This window comes from Meles meles, chromosome 20 (assembly GCF_922984935.1).
Source record: "Meles meles chromosome 20, mMelMel3.1 paternal haplotype, whole genome shotgun sequence".
NCBI lineage: Eukaryota > Metazoa > Chordata > Mammalia > Carnivora > Mustelidae > Meles > Meles meles.
Window position 1 is genome coordinate 55675548 of NC_060085.1, and position 18228 is coordinate 55693775.

At 40.4% G+C, this 18228-nt stretch overlaps 1 protein-coding gene and 1 pseudogene across 2 annotated transcripts in view; one reads left to right on the forward strand and one right to left on the reverse strand.

Annotated features, from left to right (window-relative positions):
* The window catches only part of TMCC1 (transmembrane and coiled-coil domain family 1), a 258137-nt gene that overhangs the window by 223516 nt on the left and 16393 nt on the right, over nt 1-18228 (reverse strand). The window lies entirely within an intron of this gene.
* Nucleotides 4602-5004, forward strand: LOC123932543 (annotated as a pseudogene).

Consider the following 18228-nt stretch of genomic DNA (forward strand, 5'->3'; position numbering starts at 1 on the left):
AAGGCAGCCGCCTAACCACCTGAGCCACCCAGGCCAGATTTTCTAAACCTATCTTAAGAAAACAATTTTCTTTTTAAAAACAGTTTAATCCAAACAATATGGCACATGGCATTATTTAGGGATATATTTGACAGGAAAAATAATCATTCTATGAAACTCCCATTCCATCCTCTTTGGGTAGATGTTAAGAAAGCTATTATTTGATAAATACCTAGTCCCATCCTAATATGTGTAGAAAACCCAAGGTAACTCTCCCAGAGTAAAGAAAAAACATATAGCCAAGCAAAATAACTGAAGTCACAGGGGTGACTTCAGTTATTGTGGGGTGGGTTATTTCACACTTTCCAATTCAGCTTATCTGGTGACTGACTCTGTGTATGCTTGTTTTCAAGAAACAGACTTAAAGGCCATACTTAAAGTAAATTTTTGAAAGTAAGGCCAGGAATGAACTGAGTCACTGAATCAGAGCTAGAAGGGATTCTTAAAAATTTAAAGATAAGAAATGAGACTAATTAAGTCACACAGGTAGCTGGAAACAAAGGTTAGAACCAAGGCTTCTAACTTCTAGAAAAAGTATTTACGGAGTGCCTAATATTATGAAGAACTCTGCTAGGAGTTAGACCAGTGCCCACTCCTGCTTACCAAGATACTTTCCATGGATCTTCAAACACATTTAAAACATTAATTAAGGCTGGGGCACCTCAGTGGCTTAGTCGGTTGAACATCCACCTCTTGATTTTGGCTCAGGTCATAATCTCAGGGTCATGATCTCAGGGTTGTAGGATCCAGCCCCACATCAGGCTCCCATTCTATGGGGAGTATGCACCCCCCACCCCATTGCATTCACATGCTTGCTTGCTCTCTCAAATAAATAAATCTTTAGAAAAAGTAGTCTAGGGGTGCCTGGGTGGCTCAATGGGTTAAGACTCTGCCTTCAGCTCAGGTCACGATCTCAGGGTCCTGGGACTGAGCATCGGACTCTGCTCAGCGGGGATTCTACTCCCCCCCCACCCTTCTCTCTGCCTGCCTCTCTGCTTACTTGTGATCTCTCTGTCAAATAAATAAATAAAATCTTAAAAAAAAAAGAAAAGAAAAAATAGTCTACATTAAGGCTTACATTCTAAGGAAATTTCCGTATTAGGACAAGGCAGTGTCTACATCTCTAAAAACCATGTTAAAATAAGGAGGTAAAGAAGGAAAAAAAAAACTTTAAAGTAGTAAAAAACTTAAAATTTCACACAAATTACTTTCCTGTCCTGATTGTTGTTTATCATTAAAAAGAATAAGACCATCAAAAACATCTCTACCTAAATCTCATGACCCAACAGTTTAAGAAAAATGAGCCTTATTCCTGATGGAAAAATGATCTGTTTTTGTCACATCACACTGAAGAATTAGCTCTGTCACAGGATTAGAGTACAGCCATCTGAGGACAAAAGTCTAGGTAGAAAAAGAAACAATACTGGAATTTGATAAAGACCACTCAGGAATACAGCATTTAGGTGTTTCAATGGCACCTTTCATCTAAAGATCTCAAAACAAATATTATTTACATTACCAAGAATCAAAACGGTGGCACCATGGCCCAATAAAGAAACATATCAATGACCCACAGGGAATTCAATACTAATGTTCTGAAATTTAGCCCTCTTTTCTAAAAAACAATATCTAGTTACAGTTGACCCTTGAACAACGAGGGGGTTAGAGGTACCAACATCCTGCAGAGTCAAAAATCTGCATATAACTTTTGACTCCTTAAGAACTTAACTACTAATAGCCTACTGTTGACTGGAAGCCTTACCAACAATATAAACTGTGATTAACACAACTTGTGTACGTTATATGCATTATATACTGTATTTTTTTTTAAGATTTTATTTATTTATTTGACAGAGATCACAAGTAGGCAGAGAGGCAGGCGGGGGTGAGGGGGGGAAGCAGGCTCCCTGCTGAGCAGAGAGCCCGATGTGGGGCTGGATCCCAAGACCCTGAGATCATGACCTGAGCTGAAGACAGAGGCTTAACCTAGTGAGCCACCCAGGCGCCCCTATATACTGTATTCTTAATATAAAGTAAGCTAGAGAAAAGGAAATACTAAGAAAATGATAAGAAAAAACACATTTATAGTACTATAATGTTTTTATCAAACAAACAAAAAAAAAACCACCCACGTGTAAGCAGACCTGCATTAAGTTTACACCCATGTTTTCTGAGGGTCAACTGTGTTTGGATTTTGTCCTCATTCCAGGCAAAGAACTCCTAAAACCCTTGGAATTTCATGAGTGATAGGAGTGTGCCTTCTGTTATTCATAACAAGTCTTTCAACCACACTGCAGTTTATGCTAATGAGGTGACTTCTGGTGGACCCCTACATAGCTCAAGATGGGAATTGGTTGTCAAAGAGACCAACCACAGGATTTGAGGGTTAAAACTTTCAGCCCCACCCCTCAATATGGGGAAAGGGAGAGGCTGGCGAATGCGTTAATTACCAATGCCAATGATTTATTTAACCCATCATTCCTAGGAAACAGAACCTTCTCAAAAACCCCTCAACAACAGGGTCTGAAGAGCTTCTGAATGAGTGAACACACCGATGCAGAGAGAGGGCAGGGAAGCTCCCCATACTTGCCCTACACATCTCCTCACCTGGCTCTTTCTGAATTGCATTCTTTATAATAAGCCTATAAACATAGGTAAAGTGCTTTTCCCAAGTTCTGAGTCATCCCAGCAAATTACTGAATCTAAGGAGGGATCATGGAAACCCCAGAATTTTTTACAAAGTTGGAGAAGTACAGGTGGCCCAGGACTTGTAACTGTTGTCTACAGTGGGGGCAGTCTTGTGGAACTGAGCCCTTTTAACTCGTAGGGTCTCACATTTTAACTCCAGGTACACAGTGTCAGAATTGAATTCAAATGTAGGACTAGTGTCACAGAATTGGAGAACTGGTTGTGGTGTGGAAAAACCCCCACACAATTAGTTAATTCCAGTGTATATTTATAAAACTTAAAGAAACATTGGATTTGTTGATACCATCTCCCAGTTTACCTTGCTGAACATGTATAAATAGAAACCCAAAAAATTAAGTTCTGTTGTCAGAATAGTTGCTACTAATAATAATTCGTAATAATTATATGTCACGGTGCATCTGTGCGGCTCAGTTGGTCAAGCGCCTGCCTTTGGCTCAGGCCCTGAGTGGGGCTCTCTGTTCAGCAGGATATCTGTTTCTCCCTTTCACTCTCCCTCTGTGCTCTCTCTCTCTCTCAAGTAAATAAATAAATACACAATAAATAACAAAATAAATAAAAGTGAAAACCTCTACTTAAAGAAAAATTTATATCATCTGAGGCGCCTGGCTGGATCAGTCAGTGGAGCATGTGACTCTTTTTTTTTTTTTTTTAAAGATTTTATTTATTTATTTGACAGAGAGAGATCACAAGTAGGGAGAGAGGCAGGCAGAGAGAGAGAGGAGGAGGAAGCAGGCTCTCCGCCAAGCAGAGAGCCCGATGCGGGGCTCGATCCCAGGATCCTGGGATCATGACCCGAGCGAAAGGCAGAGGCTTTAACCCACTGAGCCACCCAGGCGCCCCGGAGCATGTGACTCTTGATCTTAAGAGCTGTGAGTCTGAGCCCCACATTAGCTGCAGAGATGACTTTAAAAAATAATAATTTCATGCCATTTTTATGCCAGGCATTAACCATAGGATAAGTTATTTCCAGCATATGCAACTCTGAAAGACAGATACTGCCCCCGAGAGCAGATGAGAAAATTAAATCTCATCATTAATTTTTCCATTGCACAGCAAGTAGCAGAGAACTAAATCTCTGTCTTCTTCTACACTATGGCACCCTTTAATTTCCATTATGTAGTATAGAATTATAAACTCTCTAACACTCCTTAAGAACATGTCCTAAATTATACTCTTGAAACACTAGTCTTAAGGCAGAGGAAGGGGGTTGCCACGTTTGAGGCTTTTTGTTGTTGTTGTTAAAATTTTTTGTTTGTTTGTTTATTTTCAGCCTAACAGTATTCATTGTTTTTGCACCACACCCAGTGCTCCATGCAGTACGTGCCCTCCCTATTGCCCACCACCTGGTTCCTCAACCCCCCCCCCCCGCCCCCTTCAAAACCCTCAGGTTGTTTGTTCAGAGTCCATAGTCTCTCATGATTCATCTCCCCTTCCAGTTTCCCTCAACTCCCCTCTCCTCTCCATCTCCCCATGTCCTCCATGTTCTTTGTTATGCTCCACAAATAAGTGAGACCATGTGATACTTGGCTCTTTCTGCTTGACTTATTTCACTCAGCATAATCTCTTCCAGTCCCGTCCATGTTGCTACAAAAGTTGGGTATTCATCCTTTCTGATGGAGGCATAATACTCCATCGTGTGTATGTACCACATCTTCCTTATCCATTCATCCGTCAAAGGGCATCTTGGTTCTTTCCACAGTTTGGCGACCGTGGCCATTGCTGCAATAAACATTGGGGTACAGATGGCTCTTCTTTTCACTACATCTGTATCTTTGGGGTAAATACCCAGCAGTGCAATTGCAGGGTCCTAGGGAGGTTTGAGGCTTTCGAGTAACAGTACAGGCCCCACACCTCTTGGTGCTTAAATGGAGCAGCATCCTACTCATCCTATCACAGAAAAGCCAGAGGAAAGTAATGCTGTGCCTCTTTGTGGAGCCATACCTTCCCCCAGCTTTATCAGTCTTCAAGCAAGTTTCCACCAGCCACTTTCCTGAACATCTGGACAACAAAGCTGCTCTCGGGAGCTGACCACAAGCCCAAGAAATTCCCAGGACTCCTAGAATGTATGTATGCCAATCTCCAGTTTCAGACCCACACACAAGTAGTTACCACAGCTTGCCCAACAGAAAGATATTTAGGAAAATTTATAAGCATCCATAACACAACTGGGACTCCTGGGAGGGAAAGCAAAGAACTCCTCTCCCACTCTTATCTCACAATCTACAGTTAAATCACCTACCCCAATTTAGCAAATGAACTGCAGAACAAGAAAACAAAACAAAAGCAAAACAAAACAGGAAAGGGAAAGAGGAAAGGAAGGTGAGGGGAGAGGGAGGAAGGGAAAGAGGGAGGGAGGGAGACAGGCAGATAGGCCAGCAGGCAGGCAGGCAGACAAGACTAGCCTTAAGGAATGCTGTCAAGGGGCACCTGGGTGGCTCAGTCAGTTAAGCGTCTGCCTTCAGTTCAGGTGACAATCTCAGCGTTCTAGGATCTGGTTTCAAGCCCCACATGCTCTGCTCAGAGGGGAGCCTGTTTCTCCCTCACCCTCTGCCCCTCCCTCCCTGCTTCTGCTCTCTCCCTCCCTCTCTCAAATGAATAAATAAAATCTGAAAAAATAAAAATAATGTTTTTTAAAAAGAAATTCTGTCAAAAACATAAAAATAATCCATATACAGATAGAGTATTCTAGTTTTCTACTTTATATACTTTTTTAAAACTGCCTTTTTTGGGATTGTATTCTCTTGCTGGTTGGAAAACATTTCATGTTTTTTCTTTAGTTATCGAGGAACTAAAGTTGGGGCGCCTGGGTGGCTCAGTTAAGCAGCTGCCTTTGGCTCAGGTCATGATTCCAGGGTCCTGGGATCCAGCCCCAAGCTGGACTCCCTGCTCAGCAGGGAGCCTGTTTCCTCCCTCTCCCACCCACCATGGCTGTGTTCCCTCTCTGTCTCTGTTAAATAAATAAAATCTTAAAAAAAAAAAAAAAAAACACCAGGAATAAAGTCAACAAGAGTTTTCATTACCTTTTCACTGTTACCAATATTAGCACAAAGGAGAAAGTCTACTTGAGATTAGAAAATCTCAAGAGCTGGGACCGACAAGAAAGATCATGTAGTCCAAACTGCAGAACACCTATATCTCTAGAAGACAATCATCCAGCCAATACTTGAATATCTCTAATGACAGAGACCTCATAATTTTGTCAATTCCACTGTGGGACATGTCTTACTGTGAAAAAGATCTCCACAGTGGGATGAAATTCATCTCCAACATAGTGTCTACCCACTGTCTGTCCTCTGGAGCAATAAAGATTAGTCTGCTTCCTCTTGTTTAACATAATCCTTCAAATTTAGTTAAGTTTCCTAGTATTATCTTCTGTAGCCAAACAGCTCCCGATTCTTTAATTGTTCTCATTAAATATGGTGCCTGGAGCTCTCTCAATATTCTAGTCACTCATCTGAACAATTTAGATTACCACTGTCCCACTGAAGTGTAAAATCCATAACTGGACATAATACTCCGGATATAATCTGACAGTACAAGAACGAAGGGACTATTACGTCTCTTAATTTAGCACTATACATCTTAATTTAGCACTGTACATCTATAAATAGTCATCAGTGCATTAATGTTACCTCTTTTCACAGCCAAATCATACCATTAACTACCTTAGACTATTGTGGCTCCAAATGAAAAAATTATTTTGGGCCAGATCATTACTGTTAAAGAGTAAGACTTTAAATTTCAAACACACCTATCTTGTCACTTTCACACCTCAGCCTGCTTACATTGCCTTGATTTTCTTTAATGCAACCTATTAGATAACACTCCCAGTTTTGGCGTCATTTACAAATTTTTTAGTAAGCATGCATATTACATCATTATTTAAGATCTAGATCCATTAAGCTTGGCAAAAAGAGAGTTTACAAGCCTGTATGATCACTGTGCTTCATAACAAAACAAATAAGCAAACCAGGTTTAAAAGACCAACAAACTGGGAAAAGACATTTGCAACACATACACTGATTTCATTATATAAATGGCTCCTACAAATTCCTAAGTGAAAAAATCAATTATCAATAAATAAAAACCAAACTCTAACATGAGCAGTTTACGGAAAAGCAAATATAAAATTGTTTTTACATAGATAAGATTTTCACCCTCACTCAAAAAGAGCAATGTAAACTTTCTTATATGATTAAAGTTTTTTAATTTCATTTTAATTTTAGTATAGTTAACATACAATGTTGTATTAGTTTCAGGTGTACAATACAGCGAATCAATAATTCCATTCATCACCCACTGCTCATCACCAGTGCCCTCCTTAATCCCCATCAGCTATTTCACTCATCTCCCACATCCACCTTCCCTCTGGTAACCACCAGTTTGTTCTCGTTGGTTAAGAGTCTACTTCTTGGCTTGTCTCTTTTTTTTCCTTTGCTCATTTGTTTTATTTCTTAAATTTCACATGAATGAAGTCATATGGTATTTCTCTTTCTCTGACTTATTTCACTTAGTGTTGTACCCTCTAATTCATCAGGCTGATGCAAATGGCAAGATTTCATTTTCTTTAGGTGAATAATATTCTATTGTATGTATATGTATATATATACAATATACATAATCACATCTTCTTTATCCACTCATTTACTGATGGACACTTGGGCTGCTTCCATAATTTAACGATTGTAAATAATCCTGCTATACACATAGGGAAGCATGTATGCCTTTTAATAAGTGTTCTTGTATTTTTGGGGTAAATTACTTAGAGTAGCATGATTACTGGATCATATATGTTTAACTTCTCTCTCTCTCTCTTTTTAATTAAATTTACTTATTTGTTTTTATTTTTTTATAAAGATATAATGTATTTTTATCCCCAGGGATACAGGTCTGTGAATCGCCAGGTTTACACACTTCACAGCACTCACCATAGCACACACCCTCCCCATTGTCCATAACCCCACTCCCCCTCTCCCAACCCCACCTCGCCCCAGCAACCCTCAGTTTGTTTTGTGAGATTAAGAGTCACTTATGGTTTGTCTCCTCCCAATCCCATCTTCTTTCATTTATTCTTCTCCTATCCCCCGAGCCCCCCATGTTGCATCTCCACTTCCTCATATCAGGGAGATCATGATAGTTGACTTTCTCCGATTGACTTATTTCACTAAGCATGATACCCTCTAGTTCCATTCACGTCGTCGCAAATGGCAAGATTTCATTTCCTTTGATGGCTGCACAGTATTCCATTGTGTATATATACCACATCTTCTTTATCCATTCATCTGTTGATGGACATCTAGGTTCTTTCCATAGTCTGGCTATTGTAGACATTGCTGCTATAAACATTCGGGTGCACGTGCCCCTTCGGATCACTACGTTTGTATCTTTAGGGGAAATACCCAGCAGTGCAATTGCTGGGTCATGGGTAGTTCTATTTTCAACATTTGAGGAACCTCCATGCTGTTTTCCAGAGTGGCTGCACCAGCGTGCATTCCCACCAACAGTGTAGGAGGGTTCCCCTTTCTCCGCATCCTCGCCAGCATCTGTCATTTCCTGACTTGTTAATTTTAGCCATTCTGACTGGTGTGAGGTGATATCTCATTGTGGTTTTGATTTGTATTTCCCTGATGCCGAGAGATGTGGAGCACTTTTTCATGTGTCTATTGGCCATCTGGATGTCTTCTTTGCAGAAATGTCTGTTCATGTCCTCTGCCCATTTCTTGATTGGATTATTTGTTCTTTGGGTGTTGAGTTTGCTAAGTTCCTGTGAAGAGTGATAGTTTGACTTCTTCTTTGCTGATTTGGATGCCTTTAATTTCCTTTTGTTGTCTGACCTTAGCAGAAAAGCTTTCAGTTTTTCTCCATTGAGAATGATATTTGCAGTGGGTTTTTCATAGATGGCTTTGATGATATTGAGGTATGTGCCCTCTATCCCTACACTCTGAAGAGTTTGATCAGGAAGGGATGCTGTACTTTGTCAAATGCTTTTTCAGCATCTATTGAGAGTATCAATAGATGAATAGAAAGAATAGTTCTTTCTTTTATTAATGTGTTGTATCACATTGATTGATTTGTGGATGTTGAACCAACCTTGCAGCCCTGGAATAAATCCCACTTGGTCGTGGTGAATAATCCTTTTAATGTACTGTTGAATCTTATTGGCTAGTATTTTGGTGAGAATTTTTGCATCTGTGTTCATCAAGAATATTGGTCTGTAGTTCTCTTTTTTGGTGGGATCCTTGTCTGGTTTTGGGATCAAGGTGATGCTGGTCTCATAAAATGAGTTTGGAAGTTTTCCTTCCATTTCTATTTTTTGGAACAGTTTCAGGAGAATAGGAATTAGTTCTTCTTTAAATGTTTGGTAGAATTCCCCTGGAAGCCGTCTGGCCCTGGCTTTTGTTTGTTTGGAGATTTTTGATGACTGTTTCAATCTCCTTACTGGTTATGGGCCTGTTCAGGTTTTCTGTTTCTTCCGGGTTCAGTTGTGGTAGTTTATATGTCTCTAGGAATGCATCCATTTCTTCCAGATTGTCAAATTTGTTGGCGTAGAGTTGCTCATAGTATGTTCTTATAATTGTCTGTATTTCTTTGGTGTTAGTTGTGTTCTCTCCTCTTTCATTCATGATTTTATTTATTTGGGTCCTTTCTCTTTTCTTTTGGATAAGACTGGCCAGGGGTTTATCAATCTTATTGATTCTTTCAAAGAACCAGCTCCTAGTTTCATTGATTTGTTCTATTGTTTTTTTGCTTTCTATTTCATTGATTTCTGCTCTGATCTTTATGATTTCTCTTCTCCTGCTGGGTTTAGGGTTTCTTTCTTGTTCTTTCTCCAGCTCCTTTAGGTGTAGGGTTAAGTTGTGTACTTGAGACCTTTCTTGTTTCTTGAAAAAGGCTTGTACCGCTATATATTTTCCTCTCAGGACTGCCTTTGTTGTGTCCCACAGATTTTGAACCATTGTTTTCGTTACCATTTGTTTCCATGAATTTTTTCAATTCTTCTTTAATTTCCTGGTTGACCCATTCATTCTTTAGAAGGATGCTGTTTAGTCTCCATGTATTTGGGTTCTTTCCAAATTTCCTCTTGTGATTGAGTTCTAGCTTCAGAGCATTGTGGTCTGAAAATATGCAGGGAATGATCCCAATCTTCTGATACCGGTTAAGACCTGATTTAGGACCCAGGATGTGATCTATTCTGGAGAATGTTCCATGTGCACTAGAAAAGAATGTGTATTCTGTTGCTTTGGGATGAAATGTTCTGAATATATCCGTGATGTCCATCTGGTCCAGTGTGTCATTTAAGGCCTTTATTTCCTTGTTGATCTTTTGCTTGGATGATCTGTCCATTTCAGTAAGGGGAGTGTTAAAGTCCCCTATTATTGTATTATTATTGACGCATTTCGTTGATTTTGTTATTTATTGGTTTATATAGTTGGCTGCTCCCACGTTAGGGGCATAGATATTTAAAATTATTAGATCTTCTTGTTGGACAGACCTTTTGAGTATGATATAGTGTCCTTCCTCATCTCTTATTATAGTCTTTGGCTTAAAATCTAACTGATCTGAGGGGCGCCTGGGTGGCTCAGTGGGTTAAAGCCTCTGCCTTCGGCTCAGGTCATGATCCCAGGGTCCTGGGATCGAGCCCCACATCGGGATCTCTGCTCCGCAGGGAGCCTGCTTCCTCCTCTCTCTCTGCCTGCCTCTCTGCCTAGTTGTGATTTCTCTCTGTCAAATAAATAAAATATTTTAAAAAATTTAAAAAAAAAATCTAACTGATCTGATATAAGGATCGCCACCCCAGCTTTCTTCTGATGCCCATTAGCATGGTAAATTGTTTTCCACCCCCTCACTTTAAATCTGGAGGTGTCTTTGGGTCTAAAATGAGTTTCTTATAGGCAACATATAGATGGGTTTTGTTTTTTTATCCATTCTGATACCCTGTGTCTTTTGATTGGGGGCATTTAGCCCATTAACATTCAGGGTAACTATTGAGAGATAAGAATTTAGTGCCATTGTATTGCCTGTAAGGTGACTGTTACTGTATACTGACTCTGTTCCTTTCTGATCTACTACTACTTTTAGGCTCTCTCTTTGCTTAGAGGACCCCTTTCAATATTTCCTGTAGAGCTGGTTTGGCGTTTGCAAATTCTTTCAGTTTTTGTTTGTCCTGGAAGCTTTTTATCTCTCCTTCTATTTTCAATGACAGCCTAGCTGGATACAGTATTCTTGGCTGCATGTTTTTCTCGTGTAGTGCTCTGAATATATCATGTCAGCTCTTTCTGACCTGACAGGTCTCTGTGGATAAGTCTGCTGGCAATCTAATATTTTTACCATTGTATGTTACAGACGTCTTTTCCCGGGCTGCTTTCAGGATTTTCTCTTTGTCACTAAGACTTGTAAATTTTACTATTAAGTGATGGGGTGTGGACCTATTCTTGTTGATTTTGAGGGGGGTTCTCTGCACCTCCTGGATTTTGATGCTTGTTCCCTTTGCCATATTACGGAAATTCTCTCCAATAATTCTCTCCAATAGACCTTCAGCTCCCTTCTCTCTTTCTTCTTCTTCTCGAATCCCAATTATTCTAATGTTGTTTCATCTTATGGTGTCACTTATCTCTCGAATTCTCCCCTCGTGGTCCAGTAGCTATTTGTCCCTCTTTTGCTCAGCTTCTTTATTCTCTGTCGTTTGGTCTTCTATATCACTAATTCTATCCTCTGCCTCATTTATCCTAGCAGTGAGAGCCTCCATTTTTTATTGCACCTCATTAATAGCTTTTTTTATTTCAACTTGGTTAGATTTTAGTTCTTTTATTTCTCCAGAAAGGGCATTTATATCTCTAAAGAGGGTTTCTCTAATATCTTCCATGCCTTTTTCAAGCCCGGCTAGAACCTTGAGAATCATCATTCTGAACTCTAGATCTGACATATTACCAATGTCTGCATTGATTAGGTCCCTAACCTTCGGTACTGCCTCTTGTTCTTATTTTTTTGTGAATTTTTCCACCTTGTCATTTTGTCCAGATAAGAGTATATGAAGGAGCAAGTAAAATACTAAAAGGGTGGCAAAGACCCCAGGAAAATGTGCTTTAGCCAAATCAGAAGAGACCCCAAATTGTGGGGGGGAGAAAGGGGATAAAAAGAGGTTCAGAAAAAAAAAGAAAGAATTTAAAAAAGAAAACAAATAAAGAAAAATATAAAAAAAGAAAGAAAATATATATATTAAACTAGTTTAAAAACGTTAAAAAAGAAAAGGGTAAAAGTTAAAAAAAATTTAGCAGAAGAAGAAATAAATATTGAAAAAAAAAGAAAAAAAATTAAATTAACCGCAAGACTAAAGAATCATGGGGAGAGAGCCATAAGTTCCGTGCTTTGCTTTCTCCTCCTCTGGAATTCCGCTGCTATCCTTGGTATTGAACCTGCTTCCTTGGTAGGTGAACATCGTCCTGGCTGGATTTTTTTGTTGATCTTCTGGGGGAGGGGCCCATTGTAGTGACTCTCAAGTGTCTTTGCCCGAGGCGGAATCGCACCGCCCTTACCGGGGGCTGGATTAAGTAAGCCACTCAGGTTCGCTTTCGGGAGCTTTTGTTGCCTGAACACTTTCTGTAGAGTTCCGGAGGATGGGAATAAAAATGGCAGCCTCCCAGTCTCCGGCTTGGAGGAACCAAGCGCCCGGGGCCCCACTCCTCAGTGTGCCCCCAGAGAACAGCACCCAATCGCTCCCGCATCCCCGGCCTCCGGCCGCGCTCTGAGCTCACCCAGCCTGTGACCGGTTCAAGGTAACCCCGAGCTGAGAGCTCACTCCTCGGCTCTGTCTCTGTAGCCGGCTTCCCCATTCTAATACCTGCACCTCTGCGACACTCCGACACCCCAGATCCTGCGGGACCTGGGGCCACGCTGACCCTGCGTGGGCTTCACCCCAGCTTAGCCTCTGGAGCAATGTCCCTCAGTGGAACAGACTTTTAAAAGTCTTGATTTTAAGATGATCTAACAATTTTAAGTATCTACACCCCCAATATGGGAGCAGCCACTTACATAAGAAAACTATTAATCAAGATAAAGAGTCATATTGATATGAATACATTGATAGTAGGAGATCTTAATACGCCTCTCTCAGAAATAGACAGATCATCAAAGCAGAAAATTAATAAAGAAATAAGAGCATTGAATGAAACATTGGACCAGATGGACCTCATAGACATATACAGAACATTCCACCCTAAAACAACAGAATACTCATTCTTCTCAAGTGCACATGGAACCTTCTCCAGAATAGACCACATACTCAGTCACAAAGCAGGACTCAACCAATACCAAAAGACTGACATTATTCCCTGCATATTCTCAGATCACAATGCTTTGAAACTGGAGCTCAATCACAAGGAAAAGTTCAGAAGGAACTCAAACACCTGGAAGCTAAAGACCACCTTGCTTAAGAATGCTTGGATCAACCAGGAGATCAAAGAAGAACTTAAACAATTCATGGAAACCAGTGAGAATGAAGACACTTCGGTCCAAAACCTATGGGATATAGCAAAGGCGGTTCTAAGGGGGAAATACATAGCCATCCAAGCCTCCCTCAAAAAACTGAAAAATCCAGAATACACCAGCTCTCTCTACACCTTAAGGAACTGGAGAATCAACAACAAATCAAATCAACTCCACATGCAAGAAGCGAAATAATCAAGATTAGAGCAGAGATCCATGAGGTAGACACCAGAGATACAGTAGAACATATCAATGAAACTAGAAGCTGGTTTTTTGAAAGAATCAATAAGATCGATAAAACATTGGCCATACTAATCCAAAAGAAAAGAGAGAAAGCCCAAATCAATAAAATTATGAATGAAAAGGGAGAGATCACAACTAACACCAAGGAAATAGAAACAATCATCAGAAATTATTACCAACAGTTATATGCCAATACGCTAAGCAACCTAGATGAAATGGATGCATTCCTGGAAAATTATAAACTCCCAAAACTGAAGCAGGAAGAAATTGACAACCTGAATAGACCGATATCTAGTAACGAGATTGAAGCAGTGATCAAAAACCTCTCCAAAAACAAGAGCCCAGGACCTGACGGATTCCCTGGGGAATTCTACCAAACTTTCAAAGAAGAAATAACACCAATTCTCCTAAAGCTGTTTCAAAAAATTGAAGCAGAAGGAAAACTTCCAGACTCTTTTTATGAAGCCAGCATTACCCTGATCCCCAAACCAGGCAAAGACCCTACCAAAAAGGAGAATTTCAGACCAATATCACTGATGAATATGGATGCTAAGATTCTCAACAAGATCCTAGCAAACAGGATCCAGCAGCACATTAAAAAGATTATCCACCATGACCAGGTGAGATTCATTCCTGGGTTGCAAGGATGGTTCAACATTCGCAAATCAATCAATGTGATAGAACAAATCAGTAAGAGAAGAGAGAAGAACCACATGGTCCTCTCAATTGATGCAGAAAAAGCATTTGACAAAATCCAGCATCCGTTCCTGATGAAAACGCTTCAAAGTATAGGGATAGAGGGAACATTCCTGAACTTCATAAAATCTATCTATGAAAGACCCACAGCAAATATCATCCTCAATGGGAAAAAGCTTGCAGCCTTCCCGTTGAGATCAGGAACACGACAAGGATGCCCATTCTCACCACTCTTGTTCAACATAGTATTAGAAGTCCTAGCAACGGCAGTCAGACAACAAAGAGAAATAAAAGGTATCCAAATTGGCAAGGAAGAAGTCAAACTCTCTCTCTTCGCAGATGACATGATTCTTTATATGGAAAAACCCGAAGACTCCACCCCCAAACTACCAGAACTCATACAGCAATTCAGTAACGTGGCAGGATACAAAGTCAATGTACAGAAATCAGTGGCTTTCTTATACACTAACAATGAAAATACAGAAAGGCAAATTAGAGAATCGATTCCATTTACTATAGCACCAAGAACCATAAGATACCTGGGAATAAACCTAACCAAAGAGGTAAAGGATCCGTACTCAAGGAACTACAGAACACTCATGAAAGAAACTGAAGAAGACACAAAAAGATGGAAGACTGTTCCATGCTCTTGGATTGGAAGAATAAACATTGTTAAAATGTCTATACTGCCTAGAGCAATCTATACTTTTAATGCCATTCCGATCAAAATTCCACCGGTATTTTTCAATGAGCTGGAGCAAATAATCCTAAAATTTGTATGGAATCAGAAGAGACCCCGAATCGCTAAGGAAATGTGGAAAAACAAAAACAAAACTGGCGGCATCACGTTACCTGATTTCAAGCTTTACTACAAAGCTCTGATCACCAAGACAGCGTGGTACTGGCATAAAAACAGACACACTGACCAGTGGAACAGAGTGGAGAGCCCAGATATGGACACTCAACTCTATGGTCAAATAGTCTTCGACAAAACAGGAAAAAATATACAATGGAAAAAAGACAGTCTCTTCAATAAATGGTGCTGGGAAAACTGGACAGCTATATGTAGAAGAATGAAACTCGACCATTCTCTTACACCGTACACAAAGGTAAACTCGAAATGGATAAAAGACCTCAACGGGAGACAGGAATCCATCAGAATCCTAGAGGAGAACACAGGCAGTAACCTCTTCGATATCAGCCACAGCAACTTCTTTCAAGATATGTCTCCAAAGGCCAAGGAAACAAAAGTGAAAATGAACTTTTGGGACTTCATCAAGATCAAAAGCTTCTGCACAGCAAAGGAAACAGTCAACAAAACAAAAAGGCAACCCACGGAATGGGAGAAGATATTTGCAAATGACAGTACAGACAAAAGGTTGATATCCAGGATCTATAAAGAACTCCTCAAACTCAACACACACAAAACAGATAATCATATCAAAAAATGGGCAGCAGATATGAACAGACACTTCTCCAATGAAGACATATAAATGGCTATCAGACACATGAAAAAATGCTCATTATCACTAGCCATCAGGGAGATTCAAATTAAAACCTCATTGAGATATCACCTTACACCAGTTAGAATGGCCAAAATTAGCAAGACAGGAAACAACGTGTGTTGGAGAGGTTGTGGAGAAAGGGGAACCCTCTTACACTGTTAGTGGGAATGCAAGGTTGGTGCAGCCACTCTGGAGAACAGTGTGGAGATTCCTCAAGAAATTAAAAATAGAGCTTCCCTATGACCCTGCAATTGTACTGCTGGGTATTTACCCCAAAGATACAGACGTAGTGAAAAGAAGAGCCATCTGTACCCCAATGTTTATAGCAGCAATGGCCATGGTCGTCAAACTGTGGAAAGAACCAAGATGCCCTTCAACGGACGAATGGATAAGGAAGATGTGGTCCATATACACGATGGGAGTATTATGCCTCCATCAGAAAGGATGAATACCCAACTTTTGTAGCAACATGGACGGGACTGGAAGAGATTATGCTGAGCGAAATAAGTCAAGCAGAGAGAGTCAAGTATCATATGGTTTCACTTATTTGTGGAGCATAACAAAGAACATGGAGGACATGGGGAGATGGAGAGGAGAAGGGAGTTGTGGGAAATTGGAAGGGGAGATGAACCATGAGAGACTATGGACTCTGAAAAACAACCTGAGGGTTTTGAAGGGGTGGGGGGTGGGAGGTTGGGGAACCAGGTGGAGGGTAATAGAGAGGGCACGTATTGCATGCAGCACTGGATGTGGTGCAAAAACAATGAGTACTGTTACGCTGAAAATAAATAAATTAATTTTTTAAAAAAAAAGAAGTCTTGATTTTGTGCTCCGTTGCTTCGCCGCTTGCTGGGAGCCATCCCCTCCCCCCGCAGTCTATCTTCCCGTCGTTTTGGATTCACTTCTCCACCAGTCCTACCTTTCAGAAAGTGGCTGATTTTCTGTTTCTAGAATTGCTATTCTTCTTCTCTTCGATCTCCCATTGGGTTTATAGGTGTTTGCAATGTTTAGATGAGCTATCTAGCTTTCTCCTGCTACCTGATGTAGTCTCAGCTTGCTACTTCTCTGCCATCTTGACTCCTCCCCAACTTTTCTCTCTTTTAAATAATCTCTACACCCAACGTGGGCTCAAACTCATGACCCAGAGATCAAGAGTTGCATGCTCTACCAACTAAGCCAGCCAGGTGCCCCTCTATTTTTAATTTTTTGAGGAACCACCATACTGTTTTCCACAGTGGCTGCACCAGTTTGCATTTTCAATGACAGTGCATTAGGGTTCCTTTTTCTCCACAACCTCACCAACACCACTGTTTCTTATGTTTTTGATTTTAACCATTCTAACAGATGTGAGATGAAAAGCAAATTAAATTAAATCTATAATGTGGGACGCCTGGGTGGCTCAGTAATTTAAGCATCTGACTCTTGATATCAGCTCAGGTCTTGATCTCAGGGTCATGAGTTCAAACCCTGCACTGGGGGCTCCATGCTGGACATGGAGCCTATTTAAAAAAATAATAAACAAATCTATAATGTGATATCATTTTTTACCTATCCAAGTAGATAACATATCTAATAAGGAGTGGAAAGAAGTGCTACACAGATTGCTGATAGGAATATAAATTGATTCCAATTCTTTAGAGAGTAATTTAGAAATATCTATAAAATTTTTAACTATACCTACCTTTTCTTTGGAGCATGGATATTCACTGAAACTTTTATAATAGCAAAAGTGCTAGATGCTTAGTTGTCAATCCCACAGCCATTTTTCCCTTCTTCCTCATTTTTAAAATTTATTTATTTGACACACAGAGAGAGATCATAAGTAGGCAGAGAGGATAGAGAGGGGGAAGCAGGCTCCCTGCTGCAAAGAGAGCCCGATGCGGGGCTCGATCCCAGGACCCTGGAATCATGATCCGAGCCAAAGACAGAGGCTTTAACCCACTGAGCCACCCAGGAGCTCCTCCTGCTTCCTCATTAATCAGAATTCACATTTGCTCAGGATGGTAATGTGCCCAACCCCAAGAGATGACTCATGACCAGCTGAAGCCAACTATGGCTATCATATTCTCTTTGCCAGGTAATCACGTTCCCAGACATGTCTGGGTTGAGGGGCAGCAAGCAATATGACCCTCTCTGAAATGAGGCAGTGCTACTCAAATTCACAGCATCAGCATCAAACGCAAGTGCATTAGTGATACAAATTCACTGACCCCACTAAAAACCTACAGATTTCAGAATCTCCATCAGTGGAATTTACATTTTAACAAGTTCCCTAGGTCAGTCTTATAATTACTCCTAAAGTTCATGAAGCATTGTTTAGGAGACTTTTCTGGGAATTATTCCACCACCACCACCCCCATTTAAAACGACCGAGCCTTCCCATTAGAAAAATATTTCGCCCTCCATTTCCTGTTTTTGAATGCAGTAGTTGTGCTGCTTAGAATTAAGGCAGTCATCCTACAACCATGAGGCTACACAGAGAAACTGAAAAAACAATACTGAGGATAACAGAGTTAAAGTGGGGGAAAACCTGGGTCTAATAAATATTACCAAG